This window comes from Castor canadensis, chromosome 2 (assembly GCF_047511655.1).
Source record: "Castor canadensis chromosome 2, mCasCan1.hap1v2, whole genome shotgun sequence".
Lineage (NCBI taxonomy): Eukaryota > Metazoa > Chordata > Mammalia > Rodentia > Castoridae > Castor > Castor canadensis.
Genome location: NC_133387.1, coordinates 35,029,256 through 35,042,355, shown reverse-complemented (window position 1 = coordinate 35,042,355; position 13,100 = coordinate 35,029,256). Strand labels below are relative to the sequence as shown.

The 13,100-nt window shown below is 32.7% G+C and overlaps 1 long non-coding RNA gene across 3 annotated transcripts in view; it reads left to right on the top strand.

Annotated features, from left to right (window-relative positions):
* The window catches only part of LOC141420025 (uncharacterized), a 211,840-nt gene that overhangs the window by 165,649 nt on the left and 33,091 nt on the right, over positions 1-13,100 (top strand). For 2 of the 3 annotated variants that reach the window (XR_012444748.1, XR_012444742.1), the window contains one exon: positions 12,181-12,316. This is a non-coding gene — a long non-coding RNA (uncharacterized lncRNA). Of the gene's footprint in view, positions 1-9,808; positions 9,890-12,180; positions 12,317-13,100 lie in introns of those variants that run through there. The other variant, XR_012444736.1, reaches the window with a different exon arrangement.

Here is a 13,100-nt window from a genome sequence, read left to right as displayed (position 1 = left end):
AAAATTTAATATGTAAGATCATTACTCCCTTATTATTTGGTAAGTTTTCCCCCATTAGGATATGCTTTTAGTTATAAGCACTAAACTTTAAATAGAAATATTTAATCATGAGATACACTTTCAGGAATCTATTTACATGGCTAAGTCTACATAGTACAATCAATACTGGCATTTGCTATTTAAAGTAAAACAAAGCAAAGCAAAAATGTATTTTTATGAGGCAGATAAAAAATATATATACTAAATATCAGTATACTGATATTTATATCAGTATACTAAATATCAGGTTATAAGAGATGACACTTTTGATAAATATAGTAAAACATTAGGGTATACAGCAGAAAAAAAACTTTTAGAAATAGGTTATTATTTGTGTTTCACTTTTACCATTTTCAGGGTTCATAATTAATTTGTGTAAAGTTAAGTTTCTCTGAATTCACAATTCCTTCTGCCCTGAAGGACTCCCTTTAATATTTTTATAACTGTGTATAAATTTTCATATACAATAGCAATGAATTATCTCAGAAAATATATCTTAAAGTTGCTTTTATTTCATAAAGATTTTTTCACTGGTTAAAGAACTCTGGGTTAACAACTTTATGTTTTTTTTTTCACATTCAGTACTTTTGATGTCATTCCATTGACTTCTGATTTGCCTAGTTTCTGATAGGAAGTGGACTATAAATCATGTCCTTGTTCTTCTGAATGTAATGTGTCTGTTCAGTGCTGCTACAGTCAAATAATACGGACTGGGTAATTTGAAAAGAGTGGAAATGTATTTTTTCATAATTGTGGAGGCTGGGAATTCTAGATCAAGGCCCCAATATCTGATGACTGGTGAGGGCCTTTTTTCTTTGCCCTCACATGGCAGAAGACTGCTAGGGAAAAGGAGATTAATTTGTGTCCTCACACAGAATAGCAGAAGCAATTGAATCCATTCCTACACCCTCCTTTCTAACTGTTAAGCTCTTATGTTTGAAACACCGTCCAGTAGGCCCTACCATTCAACACTTGCACTGGAGATCAACATTTCAGCACATCACTTTTGAGGGAGATAAATCATTCAATTCATAGCAGAAGGTACTATCCTTTGGTTTCCTCTGGATATGTTTAAAATTCTCTCTTTCTCTTTCTCACATCTCTCTCATTCTATAACTTTCAGCAGTTTGAAATATACCTCTTTATCTGTTTGTATCTTGCATTAATCTTATGTTATTTTGACTTCTTAGATCTTTGACTCAACATTTTTATTCTTTTGGAAATTTTAAAGACATTCCCATTTCATTTTTCATGCAATTTTTTACCTTGTTCTTTATATCTTGTTTTTCTGAGACTCCAATTAAATGTATGTTAGATTACTTGGCATTGTCCTACAGATCTCCATTTTTTATCCCTTTCTTCCCTTTGTCTTCAGTTTGTGTTATTTCTACTCTTCTACTTAAAGTAATTATTTTCTTAGCAGTGCCTAAGTTGACTCTGTCTTATGGATCCCATTTACAGTGAGATACTCTGTACATCTGTTTACTATTTCCTTTACATAATTTCATATTGAAGGCATACTTTGTTTAAAATCTCTGATAATTCAAGCATCTGGATTATCTATGTTTCTAGTTCTGTTGATTTCTTTGTACTTTCACAAAGTTGCTTTTTTCTTATGCTTATTTATCTCTCTCATAATTTTTTATTGATTGCCAGTCATTGGAGATGTATGGGTTCCATGATTGTGAATGCAATCAGTGCTCTTATAAAATAGTCCCAAGGGCTCACTTGCCCCTTCCCCATGTTAAAATACATAACAGACGGCATCCTCTATGAGCTAGGAAGTGGGTCCTCACCAGACACCAAGTTTGTTGCTATGATATTCTCAGAACTTCCAGCCTCCAGTACTGTGGGAAATAAATTTTTATTGTTTGTAAGCTACATAATTTATGCTACTTTGTTATAGCAACAAGAATGGACTAAGGCTTACCCGAAAGGTGGCAATGTCTACTAATCATTACTTAGAATCTGAAAAGTGTTTGCACTGTATGAAAAAGATCTATATAGTAGTGTGAATTTTGTGCCTTTTCCACAGTGGTAGCTCATTCCTTCTTGCATTCCTGCATAAACACATGGGCTTTCCTTTGGTCACCCACCTTACCTACAGTTCTTTCTTGTGGGTAACCAGCAGAAATCAGTAGAAAAGAGCCTGCAAGTGAATGTGAAATTCTCTTTGGTTTGTGTATCCCAGAAGTTTTAAACTATCACATGACACACACTTGTCTCAATTAATTAAAATTTTACCTGTTTTTTTTTTTTTCTTATCCACTTGTATGGAATGTAGTTCCTCCTCAGTCATGTTCAGCCTCAGGTGTCACTTCTTGGAAGAGCTTGCTTCTTCATGGATTTCAGCCTCATTCATGGCCTACTGACCTCACCTCTCTGAAGGGTTCATGGAAAATTACGAGTTTTGTACTTTATTCAGCTTTTTCTCATTATAGTTTTTCCAACTGTAGATGCCTGTAGATTTCTCCAACCCAGGAAGGATTGAATGTTCAGCAGATCAAACTTTAATAGAATTGATCTTGCCACTGATTAAGATCACTCAAGATAGTTATAATCAACTTACATACTTGTATCAAGGGATAAGCTGAGCTCTGTCATATAAACTAAGTGTATCTTACATAATTAACCTTTCCTTTCATGATTTGCATATGTCAAATCATGCTATGTCTATGTCTGAAGTCAAAATGTTACAATAAAATCACATTGTACTTTATTTAAACCTCCTTGTTTTCATAAGCTCCTTAAACTTGGGACTGAATTTAGAGATATCTGTGGGAGTGACAGTGAAGAATTTTGACATGAGGTAGACTGATAATTTCTATTTTTTTATTATTTCTGGCCTTTCCTCAACCCATGTCTTTTCAAAGCAGCTAGGTTCTCCAGTCAGTGGCATATGGTTGGAGGAAGAACTAAGGCAGTGTAAGGGTGAATTAAATTCCACATAGGTCCTGGCCATGGTGAAAAAAGTTGTTCTATGACTTAGCAAGATTTTATAATGGTCTTCCACTGAAGTAGAAACATGAACAATACTTACTATAATAGAATATATGCCAAGAAATGGAGTCATATGTGGAATATTTCATACAGATGATTTCTTTAAACACTGTGGCAAACCTGTTAGGGAAACAGTACTAATTATGCCATGACTGATATCTCTGTTGGCTGCATTTCCTCCATGCAAAGTTTGGCATGACCTTTCCTTCCAGTCACCATTGCCAAGTTGACCATGTTCTAGTTATCATAACCATCCAGATGGGCATTCTATATGATGTTCTCCTTCTCCATGGAGTTCCTTTCAAGCAGTCTCAGATCTTCATGGAGAGATCTGAGTAGTAGAAACTTTAAATTTCTATTTCCCAAATGCTTCATTGTCTTTCAGGTGTCTGGCTGATACTTTCTTCAGTATCATTACACAATGCATTCATGTTTGTTTTACTTGAAAATTCAGGCAGAATTTTACCCAGAATCTTGACAAAGGGAGAACCTACTCTCCTGTTAGGTTCATCCTTTGTTATAGAAATAGGCAAAATGCTGCCGATTGCCTCTGCCTGAAAAGAATATTCCTAGGACATTAAGTCCTGAGACTCCTAGGATTAATATAAAGATCCAGAGGCATTAGATTTTTCATTTTTTGTATAATAAGTGGACCTTCAAGAAAATATGACTCCTTTATACTCTTACTAGGCAAATTTACAAATAATATTGCAGGGTAAAATAGGGTGGGATGGGAATCAATGTTTATTTCCACTCAATGCTTTACATGGAAATAAAATACTGTGCTCTTTTTCTTTTGGATGTTTCCTAATAGATGGATTTACAAAGTGGGTCTCAGACAAAAGGCCACCATGGCTCATAAAAGAACAGAACTTTATAAATTACAATTGCAACTTCATCTCAGACTAGTGACTTTATAATTTATTGACTTACAAGTTAGAAAGCTTCATTTCCAAAAGGGAATACATTTGATTTATTCCAAAAATTACCTGCTTAAAAAACAATCATAATTGTTCAGTCCTGTGCCAATTATAATGATTAATGTATATCTACAAACTAACAGCCAATATTTCTATCATATTCCTCCAACTCTATCTTTAGGGGAAAGTCATAATGAAATAAATGACAAAGTTATCATCCACACACAGAAACAGCTACTCTGAAAATAGTATTTTGAACATTTATAACGCTTTTATAAGTAACCTTTTAAATTGTATTAGGAGAAAGCACAAAAAACTTAGTATGTATAAATTAGGAATAAAAGAATAGTTTTTTTAAAAAAATTCATATCATGCTTAAAGCAAATAGAATGTTCATAGCAGGCATTTAAATTGATGTTGAATTGCTTTTATTTACATATTAGTGATAAGTAATTTGATTAAGAGTAGGCAATGCATATCAGGTATTATGACACAAAGACTTCTTATCTCAAGTGAAAGATTTTAGACTGAATAAATTTTAAACAAGCTATTCAGCATCCATCAGCTAAAAATTTTAGCTACAATACTTGTTGGATTTGTTCAGTGTATAAGCTGAAAATTCCTGCTAACCGTTTTTCCAGAAGATATTTCAAAGGGACACTATGCTTTCATTTTAATGACATATTATTTGAGTAATTAACAATTACAAAATTCAAAATGTTGAGATTCATTTTCTAATAAGTTATTATCTAATAAAATAATAGATTAGATTGTAATATTTTATCATTTTGATTCTTAAGTCATAAAAGTCTATAAATTGTATATGAAATTAATGTACTTGAAAATGGCACAAGGAAATTATTATAAAAATTAAATTATTTCAAATCTACCTTTATTTTTTCTCTTAATGCTTAAGGTTTAAATAATTTTTTGAAATTTTCCTTTCTATATATATAAAGGAAGACATATTTATGTGTATATATGTGTGTATATATTTATATATATATGTATATATATATATATATATATATAGTATGAAGATGAGTCAGGAATATCCAATACTTCTATACATTTTTATTTAGTATCATTTCCTTAGTCTTCAAACTATTTTATGTTCATTCAAAAGTCTATATTTCTTGAAAATTAATGAATTAATAGAGAAATTTATCATTGATGTGGCAATAAATCTTGATTGCTCAGAATTACTATATGCAAAGCATCCTTCAGATAAAGCAAAAAATCCTCAAGAAATAAAAAAAATCAAGTTGACATATACAGCAAGATAAGTCAAGCTTAGAATGACAAATCCCACATGGTCTTGCTCATAGGCATAATCTAGACCTCAAAAAATATAATATGGTATGGTTAGGAACCATTGGGATGGGGTGGGGAAAGAAGATGGTGATGGGAGGTGTGCATGCTAGAAGTGTATTATATGTATGTATATATGTGTGTGTGTATGAAAACAGCATAATGAAACTCACTAAAAGTGCTAAAAAGAAGTTGGGAGAAAAGAGGAGACTAATGAAGAGTAATATAAACAGAGTGAATTTGATCAAAGTACATTATGAGCATGTATGTAAAATCACAATGAACTCCTTGTACAACTAACTTATACTAAGAGAAACTTTAGAATTTTTTCTTTTTTTTTTGGTGGCACTGGGGTTTGAACTCAGGACCTCACACTTGCCAGGCATGTGCTCTACTGCTTAGCCACTTCACCAGCCCTTAAGAAAAGCTTTTAAAAAATGTCAAAGTAGTAAATTTTACTCAATATACTTACTTCCTAAAATTCTCTCTTTTCCCCCACTCTCTCCATTCCTTTTTCCTCTTTCTTCAAATGACTGTAAGTAGTACCTTTGAGAGTCTACCTTATTTCTTTACCTTCCTCTTGATTTTTTCTGTTTGTTTTCTTCTCTTTGTACCTTTTCAATATTAAGTTAGCCTAAAATTTTTTAGTTTCCACCTAGAACTCTTTATCTATTGTTCAGCCAATGAGTGGCATTAGTTAGCAGAAACAGAATTCTCCCATGGGAATACTTGACCAGTGCGGGTGGAGAGGAAGTTCTGAGGGAACACTCAGTACTTTTCTTTGGGTTTATATGTAGAAATATATAGGCATACATCTAGAAATGTATATTGGTATCTGTGTATTTTATCATTAACATGGTAATAGTATATCTTTCAAAATATTATGGCAACACTATTGTGTACATATCTTGAATAACACTAAATTCTTAATACTGTAATGTCTCATGATGGTGCTGTTAATATGCCTTTGAAAAGAATGGAATCAAACACATATTATGAGATAAATAATTTTAATTTTATTAAAATCATTTAAAAAATACTAAAGGAGATTTAAGAATCATCCACTTAGTTATAAATGATGTTAAAAGGCAGCAGAGGCCATATTGTTGTTTTAATAATCTACTTTAATTGTTAACTTTTGAAGCCTAAGATTTGGTATAATTTGATACTTTACTTTTAGGAATATCATAATAACCCAAGAAATACATCTGCAAGGCAGATTCATGTTGACCCATCACAATACTTGGTTTTTGGAGACCAGTAGTACCACTACGGGTACCAGTTACCTCCAAGAAATTTAAAAAATTATGATGCTCTCCTGTGTACATTGTTTGTTTCTATAAAAATTATACCATCTAGTGGTGAATTTTAACTTCCAATTACTAATTTTCATTATTTAACGGGCAATTTTAAACCATGGAACAAGCCTTGATATATGTATTTACAACTGCTTATAGAATGGAAATTTTTGCTTAATTCCTTCTCTTAGAATAATTTGGCCTTATATATAACTGCAAGTACATGTATCTAAATATAAAGCTTTAATTTATGTTTTAAAGATAGAAGATGTTCTTAGGATTTGAAAAACAGCTACTGAGACAGCCCTGGAAACAGAGCACCTGAGTTGAATTCCTTTCTGACCCAATTCTGAGCTGTTTAAGTTTTGACAAGTTAGTTATTTTCTCTGTGCCTCCATTTCATGTAAAACAGGGAAATAATAGTACACATGTCCTAATTTCATGAATATTCTCAGAGGGCACACTCATCAGTTATTTAGAACAGAGCTTGACATATGGAGAACACCTAATAAAGTTACAAGTATTATGTTCTGAATCAATTAAAATTTAAACCTGGCTATTGGCATAAAAAAACTTCAGTTTTTATAGAAGCGTTGTGGTTGGAAAATTACAGCCTTATGCTTGAAGGAATTATTTTGCAGCCTGTCCATTCTGCTATACTTTTTGTGGCTGAGACCGAATATACTAGTAATGGTTGTCCATCTTTTGATCAGTTTAGTTGAAGCTTCATTAATTTTGCATTACTAAAGTTTACATAAGGTTCACCAAATTTTTCCTTTGCTTTTAGAAAATTAAATAATAAAGCACTTTACCCAAATAGCTCTTTTTAAAAGCAAAGAAAATGAAGAAAAATAAAAAGCTGAAAGGAAAAAAGCTGTAGCTGTGTGCCAGCCTGATGGCCCTGGAGTTCATGTTGTGACACTGATGGCCAACAGGGAGCAGAACATCCTGTCACTCATGATGGGGCCAGGCAGTGGACAGTGAGGCAGCCATGTCCCTGTGGCTCCACTCTGCATGTTGTAGCTGCTGGGCAGGCTTATCATGCAATTTACTTCAAACTCTTGATGTTCAACAAGACTGTTATTAGCACATTAGTTTGGGTCTACAGAGATTTGATGTTTTCTTCCATTATTCACACAGTGAAAGCCTTGAATTGCAGTTTAGCAAGCAAGCACTGTTGACAGTTACCAATTTTAAACAACTGCAGTCCCCATCTCCATCCTTTTAAGGATTTTGTTTAGTGAGAGTAAAGTGGAGAGGAGACATTAATGTTAAATATGGATTACTCCTCTTTCTGTTTTGATAGACACTTTTGTCCCATGTTATGGAAATACACTATTAATAACATTAAAAAAAAAGTCTGTATCCCACCAACATTCACTACCCTTTAAATCTGGACTCTTTTAATCCTATGTTAGCAGGAAAGCAATATAATTACCATTTAACTGGTGTTAAAATTAAAGTTCAGGTAGATGAAGTGACTTGCCCAAATGCCCTAAAGATCCTGGTTTCTCTAGCAGAGCAAATTTTCTTTTTCTTTTTAAATTTACTTTTTTTACTGATACATAAAAATTGTATGCACTAATGTGGGTACCATGTGATGTTTTGTTACATGTCTACATTGTCTTGTCTCCACTTTTATTTTTATTGTTGTGCTGGGCAGGGGTACATTGTGTCATTTACATAAGTTTTTATAATATATTAAATATGTCATCCTTGAATTCAACCCCTCTCCACCATTTTTCTTTATCCCCCTTTCCTCTATTCCTAGAATAGCTTCAAAAGCTATCATTTTTCCATTTACATACATATGTGCACAGTATCTACATCAAATTCACCCTCCTACACCATTCCCACTGCTGCGAACCCTCCCAGGCAGGACCTGTTCCACCTTTTGAAAAGAAAAAAAATGACATTTTTCCTTGTTTAAGGTGCTACACAGGGAATTTTCTTTGTAATCAGGTCAGGCATATCTATATCCTTATGTCTATATATTTTACTTTTTGAGACAAAGTATTCAAAATCCCTTCTTTTTCTGAAAGGATACAATATATAATTGTTACCTATAATCACCCTACTGTGCAAGGCTTATTTTACTTAACATAATGATTTATAGTTCCATCCATATTGTGACCCCCACTGTCTTTTAACCCACCTAGAAGAGTCATGGCACTGTTCATTACTTCATCAACACTGGCAAAGAAATGAGTGGTTGGTTCACTGCCATCTCTTTTGTTGACTTCAAGGTATAATTTATAATTTCTAAACAATATCCTTTTGAACAACTTTAGCAACATATAGTGATGCATTAGAAAAGTTGATGACAAGTTTTAAATTACATTATCAGTAGAAACATATGCCCCAACTTATAAAAAAACATAATATTCAACATTTCTTTCATTGGATTTACTTTAGGAAAGTTCAATATTCTACAATTACAAATCATATCAAAGTATTAAAAGGCCTGCAAAATTTATATTTCAAAACAACTTTTTCAAATTCCTAAAATGCTGTATTTCCCTGTGTAGCTATCTTAAATAAGTAAAAATAGCATTTTCTTCTTTTATTTTTCTTATACACAATCAGAGAAAAGGAGGGCTGAACAGGTCCTGCCTGGGGGGTAGTTGGTACTGGTGGGAGCAGGGAGGAGGTAGGAAAATGGTGAGGGAGGGTGAATGTGGTGCAAATGCTGTGTACACATATATGTAAATGGAAAAATGAGACCTGTTGAAACTATTCATGGAATGGAAGGAGGGGGGATGAAAGAGAGAAGAGGAGGGGGTGAATCCAGGTATGATATATTTGATGCATTGTAAGAACCTTTGTAAATGCCACAATGTATCCCCACTCAGGACAACAATAAATTTTTTTAAATTTAAAGAATAAAATTAAAGTACTGTATTAAAATAATAATTCTATAAGATTAAAATATCAGAGAATCTATATAATGAAAAATAAGAACTCTCATAGGTTACCTCATCCCAAGTGGCTCCAATATAGAATATGTCAATATTTTGTTATGCATTCTAAATAGAGAAAAAGCAAACACAGACACAAGGTATTTACTATTCTCAAGTTTGTTTATTCTTCATGATAATGTGTATAAGGCTTGTGCATAACAATCTGCTACATTTATTTTATTGATTGCTTATGTTTAAGTTTTAGTGGTAGATTATAATTTATTTAAACTATTATAGCTGATGTTTATTTTTGTTGTTTCCATTTATTTTTTGTTGACACATTAAATGCAATGATGACAATCTTGCGCAGAAACCCTTAAGGAAATTTGGGTGAATTTTTCTCAGGAGTACTTGGAAAAGAGTAAGTGCGTTTATGATTTAGAATGCTATTGCCAAATTACCCTCTAGAAAAACTCCAAAAAATGTATAGTACAAACAAAATCATGAAAATGTTTATTTCTAAAAGGCTTCAACAATAATTACTAGTATTAAATATATATATATATATACATTTTCCAACTGAATAATTAAGAAATGGATATCTCATATTGCTTTATTTTTACATTGCTTTAATTATGTAGTGAATATTAAGATCTTTATTGCTTCATTTGCTTTTGTTTTTGTTCTGTTTTGTGTTCTTATACAAACTTTTTTTGTAGTTTAATTCTCTACTAACCCTGTTTCACTTATTGTTAATGCATGCTCTTAGTTATTAAATTAGGAAAACTGTTATATAGTCTTTCATAGGGGCTGTAATTTTTTTCCTCCAAATTTGCTGTTTGCTTTTGAGTTACTTTCCATGCAAAGGAATTTTTGTTGTTGATTGTAGGCTATCTAATTTCTTTCCTTTTTGGCATTGGACAAGCTTAGAAAAGTTTTCCTCGCTTAAAAGACTTTTTAACAATATTCTAAACACTGACTATGTTTTGGTATTTTCATGATTCTAAATTGGGGTCAGTGCTCACTCATAGAGCACATTGGTGATGCTTGCTGCATGTTGCCAGTGAAGCCCTTATGTTGGTGCCCAGGCTGAGAGTCACATGAGGCATCTGCCCATGTGATCTTGGTGTACCAAGCAAACACCTTCTTCTCTCTTCCCCTCCCCCTTCTGATCTCACTGTACCAAGAAAATACCTTCTTCTCTCCCCCTCCCCCTTCTGTACTTCCTTTAGTCCCTGTTCATCTCTTAATCATGACAGCAAAAGATGAACTTTAGTCACTCCGATCTCTGTTGCTTAAAAAACTGCAGATCCTATATTCTATATGACATTGATTACTAAGGACCAGTGGTTGGCTGTTTTTACTTTTGGTCATAAATTATTGTCTCCTGCTTTCTAAAAACTTCTTGCTTTTTCCGGAAGTAGTACCAGAAGAATAATGTGACTAGATAATTTATTGTCAAGATGGTGGCATGTTTATGTCAATAAATAGGGAGAGAGCTAACTTAATTTAAAAGGATTCATTGACCACTAGGGAAAAACCAAATGTATGATCAACCTACCAAATGGAGGTTTTTTTAGTTCGTTCCTGAGGATCAAACCTAGCTCTTTGGACATGTGGTCAAACTCTGTCAATGATCTGTATTTTAGCCCTTGAGTTTTTTGTGACAGCCTCAGTGTGTGTAGCTCAGGTTGGCATCGAACTCATAATCTTCCTGCCCCAGCCTCCCAAATTCTAGGATTACATGCGTGTGCCAATACACCTGACTTCCATATGCAATTTTGATCATTGTTATTTTGTCATAATACTGGATGCAAAGAAATGAGTGAATAGCTTCCATTCTAACTTAGTTTGGAGAAAAATGTACTGAACCTGTTGTTTCCCTTTGTTTTTTGCTTCAATTCTAAACTATTGCTTCATTTTTCTCTTCATTTCTCTTTAACTCACTTGTTAAAATTCACTGTAGCCCAAGTACGAAGCTTACTGACCCAGACAAGGTATTGATTGTTGAGAAATAGTAGCTTGAAATCCAGCTCAGCCTAGGATCTCTGCACAGAAGTACTAATGAGTGACTGGTGATCAGCTGTTATGCTGCAAGAAGAGGCAGCATGACAAATTAAAGTCTGGACTAGAATTCACTGACTGAGATTTGAAAGAATTCAAGTTCATCTGCACTTTACTGATTAAGCCAAAAATAATGAAATCTAGAGAAATATGAATAGTATTTCTGAGTAATAATAATGATTTTGAAGATTTACTATGTAGTTATCTACCAAGATTAAAAATCACAGAAGACATTATCATGAGCAGGATAACTCTATAGAATTCACAAAAAGAATTATGTGATGAGCAGTTTTATATCCTGGAACAGTTTATTGAATTACTTCATTGATGATTTCTTGCTGTTTTCTCTGTTCTTCTGTAAAATTGTCCTCTTCTGTTGGCTTTCTAATTTTTTTCATTTCTTGTCTTTAACTCTCACTTTTTCTCCTTTTCACCAAATTTCACTCTCTAGTACATTTTCTTAATTTTATGTCCTATTTTTATTTATTTTGATTATGTTGTCATTTCCAAGTGACAGTTTTATTGTTGAAGTTTTATAAATAGATCTTCTACTTTTCACATAGAAGCAAACCTTTACATTCCTAAGAATATTAAAAGGTTTTATCATTAGTTTTTCCTCTCTCTCTATTGTGTTTTATTGTCATTCAGGAGGCTTTCTTCAGATGTCCATTAATTTGCTTGTAAAAGGGAAAATTCAAATAAAAACTAAAGGAGCTTAATTGTCTCTGGGGAAGATAAGAGATATTCCTCACCCTGCTGCATTTACCTTAGGAAACTTGTCAAGGTGAGTTCTCCCTCTGTGTCTTTGAAATGTATGTAAGTCTTTTTAAAAATTAAATAAGTCATTACAGTATCTCTTTATAGTACTTTTCTGCCAATCTTTTAACTATAATAATCAGGAAATAGTGGCCCTACTTACTTTAAAGAGTGGAAGTTGAACTTCAGTGGTTACCTGCTCCAAGGTGCAAAAAAACTCTTTCTAATCATTTATTTTTCTTTTGAATAAATCCATTAATTATCACAGGTGGTTACCTATTATCAAGACACTTTAGGATGAAGTGTGTGACTCATTTATTTGACAAATGAGTTTTGTTGTTGCTGTTTTACTTGAAGATGATTATTTGTTCTGGACAAGTCATCTAAATGTTTCTCAGATGAAAAAACTCAAAGTTTAGAGATATTTAGATGACTTGTTCAGCCTCAAGCTTGTATCCATGTCTTCTTACAATAGGCAATTGAACTAAATGATTGCTAGACTTTTTGCAATAAATTTCAACAATATCAAATGATCCCACAGAATTTATTAGTTTTTTTCTTTTAAGGTCTTTCATTTAAAGCTATTGGATTTCATTCTTCTAATTTGAAAAACAAAGTTAGTGTAAAGAACTAATAGCAAAATTGCTTTAATAATTTTGTTTATGGATTCCTCTTCCAGCCTTCTGTTCGCATGTGTGGTTTCTCTTTTCTAAAGTTCTACAGTGATTAAGTATCATTATTTAAAAGATGTTAGCTTATCACTTAACATGGTTTTTACTATCTCAACTATAAGGTCAATTTCTTAGTTGCAT